The following is a 5,810-nucleotide window of genomic DNA, read 5'->3' on the forward strand; positions in this document are numbered from 1 at the left end:
GAAAATTAAAATTCGAAAATTTTTTCTAAAGCCTCCAGGGGACTTCGTTTTCGCACGAAAAAATTTTATGTGCCCTTATTGCATCCGGACCCACAATTAGTGACTATAAGCCTGGTTTAAACTCGGGTACTAACTGATTAGACGGCTCGCCAGCCGTCGTTCCGTTGCTGCTCTACTCGCCTGAGAAGAGGTGTTCCGGCCTAGCATTGGCTGGGCCCGTGCTACAAGAGGGGACTTGTGTAGTGGGAGTCTACTACCTTCGGTCTCACGCGTCGAGTCCTGTATTTCTAACATTTTCCTTCTATTTTGATTATTTGTATTTTGGCATTAAAAATCAAAAAGTAATTTGATCTTAATTATTTAAAAAGATATAAGTTCTCTGCAGTCACGTGCTTCGAACTGTGTCAAAAATTTGTTTAATTTATCGCGTTTAAATTTTTCTTATTCAAACAGTAATAATTTATTTAATTTTTTAAATGCCAATTCAGAATGATAAATTAAGATTAGTTAAATCTATCTTGTATTTGCATAATTCTAAAACTTTATATTAATTTACTCAATAACTTTAAAATAATTTCGGAGATTGAGTATGTGGTGTTTTAAAAATACAAGAAGTTAATGGAGTTAACATTCCCCATGATGAGAGTCGCAAAAATTTTAATTTTACTCATACTCCTTAAAATACTTCAACCTGATCATTTTCAAACTTGACCCCGGAAATTGAGTTTGAGATCTTTGAAGAGTAGAGTTGAATGAGTAAGAGGGCATTGGTGAAGAGAGGCACAGAGGGTGTCCGTGGAAAAGCGGTGAGACACGGCAGGAAGCGAGCAGAGCGGAAGGCGGCGTATGAGAGTGTGAGAGATGAAGATATCTGAGAAGAGTAAAAACCGGTTCTGGGCCAAGACAACCGAGCTGTCGGCTGACTGGAAAACGAACTCGTAAATTCGTTTTTTCCCCTGAAAATTATTACTACTAGTCTAGTGGAATATTAATTAACATTGGTTCATTAATTCTTAATTTTTTTAACACATGGAAGTTGTGTAAATATTTTTTTTATTAATAATTACTAATATTTCTTTCGTGGAACTTTATGAAACTTTTTTGATTAATTTGAAATTTTCGTTTATAATACTTATTATTACAAAAAAAGCTTCTTAAACAAATGGAATTTGTTTGCATAGTTAGAAATTAATGAACCAATATTGATCAATATTCCACTAGACTCACATTAATAACTTTTGTTTTAAAAATTCAAAACGGAAATATTTAAACAAATGGCATTTGTTTAAATAATTGTAAATTAATGAACTAATGTTAATAAATATTCCACTAGAATAATGGTAATAATTTTGCGGGGAAAACATTTTTAAAAAAAATTATTTCAACGAATTCTGTTTGTTTAAATAATTAAAACTTAATTAGCGAATGATAATAAATATGCCACTAGACTAATATTAATAGTTTTAATAGAAAAAAGACCTAAAAACTGTGCTCAAAAGGTCGATTTCATGAAGATTTGACATTTTTTGTTTTAAATGCAGTTTTCAGGTGCACGTAAGGGTGTGTTAGAGGTGTCAAACCAATATATCTAATACATGAAATTCTTTATTGGATAATTTTCTGCAAGTTCCTATACTTTCCCGTCACATTTTTTCAAACCCTAAAAGATTATTCCAAAAACTCAAAAAAGTGATTTTTACTCATGCATTTTACATGGGAAACTTCAAGTCAAACCCGGCAACTGTTGAAATTAAAAAAAACATTTAATTTGCGGAATTTTTTTTCGGATTTGAAATAAAATGTGAGGGTTCGTTGGCTCTAAAAAATATTTTTGAGCCACCGTAGTGTACACATAAGATACATGCACGAGCTAGCATCAGCTGTAATTATCAGGGACATGTGGGCATATTTACATGGGGGGTGTAAATATCTTCCACGTGATTCACATATTCCCCCCGTATATGGATCAATGACCTCGTGATGCAGTAGAGGAGGAAGGCGCCAGTCTCGACAGACGGCCGAGGAGTGGGGGTAGGTGGCTGTCGATCCATAGTTGTACCTTAATGCTCTAAACTCAGTTCACGACAAAACCTATTTTCATTAGACTGAGAAAACCGTATGGTTATACGATCCATAATTAGGGTTGTCACAACCACAACGAATAGTAAAATTACGGTCCAACTATAATTGTGGTTTCCACAACTACATAGCTGTTTATGTAAGAGACTGGTTGTAACAACTACACTGTGTGTCTGCCACAAGTATCTACTAAGTTTCTTACAACCACACTATATGTTGCCAAAACCATGCCTTATGGTTGCCATTACCACACTATATTTTTGCCGCAGATACACACTATAGTTATCAAAACCCCACTATGTGGTCGTCGCAAGCACACATTGTGGTTGTCACAACCCCACTATGTGGTTGCCGTACGCATACATTGTGCTTATTACTACCACAAAACTAAAGTTCTCTCTACTAACGAGTGATTGCTACAACTGCACAGTAAAAGATAATTTGGCTAGGGTGTGATTGGAGAAAAAATTCTCAGCATTAATGGTACATCAGTTTTTATTTAAATTTGCATGTTACTTACCGGACAAAATTGACAAATTTCGCTTGAAATACATGAATTTAAATAAAATAAACGCATTTTGGTTCGCTTCAAACAAAATTAAAACACTAAAATTAAAAACATCATATACTTGTGGTGTACAAAATATTTCGGAGTTTACATTTCGAAAATTAACGCACATTTTTCCTTGATTCTCCATTGTCGAAACACTTTGAATATTCTAATATATGACCACTTTAGCACTCTCACTCACTTTTCGTCTACATTCGATGCACACAAGAAATAATCTGATGGCGTCGCGGGCCTGATGGGTGACGGTACGTGATGTATTTTGGCGCACGTGACTCTGCGCAACTATGCGCAACCAATCACAGATGTTTGAGATACACAGTAGATACACTTATCCATACACTTATATGATAGATACACTTGATCATTTTAGTTACTGTAACCATATTAGTTTTCTCCGTGAAAGGATAAACAGAAGCACGCTAAGCGGTGCATAGTGTCAACTAGAGAAAGATAGAGCAAGCAATCACCCATTAATGGATAATACTAACATCACAGAATCAGATGTTTCACTGATTTTTAACAGGAAAGCTTCAGGAATTTATTTATTTATTATCCTTTCGTGAATTTATGATTGTTAAATTTATTATTAGAAATCTTTATTGGCAAATTACACAAATAAACCTATATAAGGAGTATCCATATCGGAATCACATGGAAACCCACGTGGCATTACACATTGAGTTTTGTATAAAATCATATGTACAAAGTAGGGCAAAAAATGAGATAGGCGCGTGGGTAGAACATATATAAGCACTAGGGTCACAAATGTGCCAGTATAGTATTCGGTCGTATATTAATTCGCTCTTAAATCTTTGGTTGTTTTTATTGATAAATTGTGAGATATATTCTGTATAATGTGTTTCTAGGGTGATCAACAGTCATTATTGTAAAATAAATAAATGCGTCTGCCTTTCTTCAGTTGATGCTTGTATTTTCTCGCCAACGTTTCTGTAATGCAGTGCTGAATATTAATATTTGATATAATGACATTGAATATAACTGAGGACAAATTTAAGCTGATGATGCAAAGATTCGGGATCTTGGAAACCTCGCTTTCATCTCTGCTTCATAAAATTGACCGTTTGACACTTGAAAATAAGAAGCTCAAAGACAAACAAGGAAAATTAAAATCTATTATCTTTGAGCAGGACAGAAAATTAGATGCCGTGGACCAAACGCTCAGAAATAACAATTTAATCGTGTTTGAAGTTGCAGAGGAGCACGCTGAAAGTTTTAAAAGTGTGGCATGTGGGATTTTTAAATCTGATCTTAACATCGATCTACAAATGGATCAAATCGATACTGCTAGATGTCTGGGTGGTAAAAAGCGAGAGATCTTTTACAGGAAAAGGTCCAGAAGGAAAGCAAATGTCAAAACAAAATTATTTTAAAAACTAAGGATTCTGGGCTCAGACGGACTTGTCGCAAGCATCCCAAAATTTATCTTCTGCAATTGTCATGGTTACGTAGGATTTTTAAATTCTAGCATTAATTTAGATAATTGCTATGTTATAGGTTTTATTACAACCTGGCTGATTGAAGTGCCAAAAAATTTTCACATTACGCATAATGGTCATTACATTTTCTCTAATGCTCTAAAGGGTAAGTAGGGTAGTTGTGGCCTAGGACAATACGACAATAGAACAATTTTTATTTTAGGAATTTGTCATTTTAATCGCGCAGTTGATATTTATGTTATTTTGCGATTATTCTAAGAAACTTTATGTGCATTATCAGAAAAATTTAATAATGTTGCTACCATTATTTATGGCGATTTTAATAGTAGGGTTAGATGTCTGAGTCAATGTCCTCCTAGATGTTTAATCAAACTGCCTTTTGTATTATTCGTGACAATCAAGATGTTGTGCCCAGCAGAAGGATTGTGCCTGGTCGAGATGATGGTAGATAAGAAATTCTATTTAATAAACGGCAGATCGCGGAGTGACAATTCAGCAAAATTCAAATTTGTTAATGCAGGGGGGAAAGCATAAATGATTTTGTTTGGTATAATGCTGAAGCACTAAACTTAATAAATGATCTGAAAGTAGATAATTTTGTACGTCTTTCTAATTGTTTCCCTATCTTGGTGTCCCCCCGTTGTCTTCCTTCTTCTGTCTCTATTTATCAAATAAGCTTGATCATAATATTGATAAAATTTAAATGGACGGTTTAAGCTAGAATCATACGGAGGCAGTCGTTGATAGTGGAAAATTAGCTGATATGTATGAAGAGACGTAAAGATTTTGTGGCCAACCTAAGCATAACAAACTTTGGTTCCATAGTGATTGCCAACAAACTAAAATTTTATTACTGAGTGCATTAAAGAGTTCTAGAAGGGCTACATTTTCTGTTGAGAATAGATTAAATTAAATAAAAGCTAAAAAATCATACGAAATTCTAATGAGCAATAAAAAATGAAATTTTAAAAATAGATTTACTGCGGGCCTTGCCTTGTTGAACAAAAAGCGAAATCATCTACAACTTCAAGAATATCTGTTATCAAAAGCCTCCTTTCTTTTCTAATGCATTTTTATTAAGGTCAGGATATCTTCCAAATTCGTCATTATACTGACTTTATAAGTTAATACTATTGTGATTGACCCTTAACTAATATGTCAACTGTGTAGTCTGGGTGAAAAGGAGGACCTCCTACCCATCTTAAAAAAATGTCCAATTTACTTGTCTATTAGAGGTCACAATTTACGTAAGTTTTACATTATTAACGGAGACAATCTATATCTCTTATTGTCTTATACTGATCCATTGACTCTTAACACAACATATAACTTTCTAAATATGTTTTTAAAAATAGGGCCGTTCTCCTTATTTGAATGATGACCGACAACTGCAGAGCGTTACCAGCAAGAATCGAATCTTTGTATATATATATATGCCTGTGTGTGTCTGTGTGTGTGCATTTTTATGCAGTTAATACTGGCTGTTCCTTTCCCCAGAATTTTGTGTTCTTCTCAAGGCAATAAAGACACATATATACATATATGGACACTAGATGCGCTGACAAACAGTTGCACACAATCACATCTGTTTAACTTTTGTTCTTCAGAGACTTGCAGACTTGCAACAATCTTACATACAAATATGTTTGTGACCAGCTACCCCTTACCTTCCATATTAGACGGCCGACAACGCCCCCCCCCCC

At 34.4% G+C, this 5,810-nt stretch overlaps 1 protein-coding gene across 1 annotated transcript in view; it reads right to left on the reverse strand.

The window, feature by feature from the left end:
• Positions 1-5,810, reverse strand: part of LOC117174188 — a 1,286,801-nt gene that overhangs the window by 281,435 nt on the left and 999,556 nt on the right. The window lies entirely within an intron of this gene.

The sequence above is a fragment of the Belonocnema kinseyi genome, chromosome 6 (genome assembly GCF_010883055.1).
Source record: "Belonocnema kinseyi isolate 2016_QV_RU_SX_M_011 chromosome 6, B_treatae_v1, whole genome shotgun sequence".
Lineage (NCBI taxonomy): Eukaryota > Metazoa > Arthropoda > Insecta > Hymenoptera > Cynipidae > Belonocnema > Belonocnema kinseyi.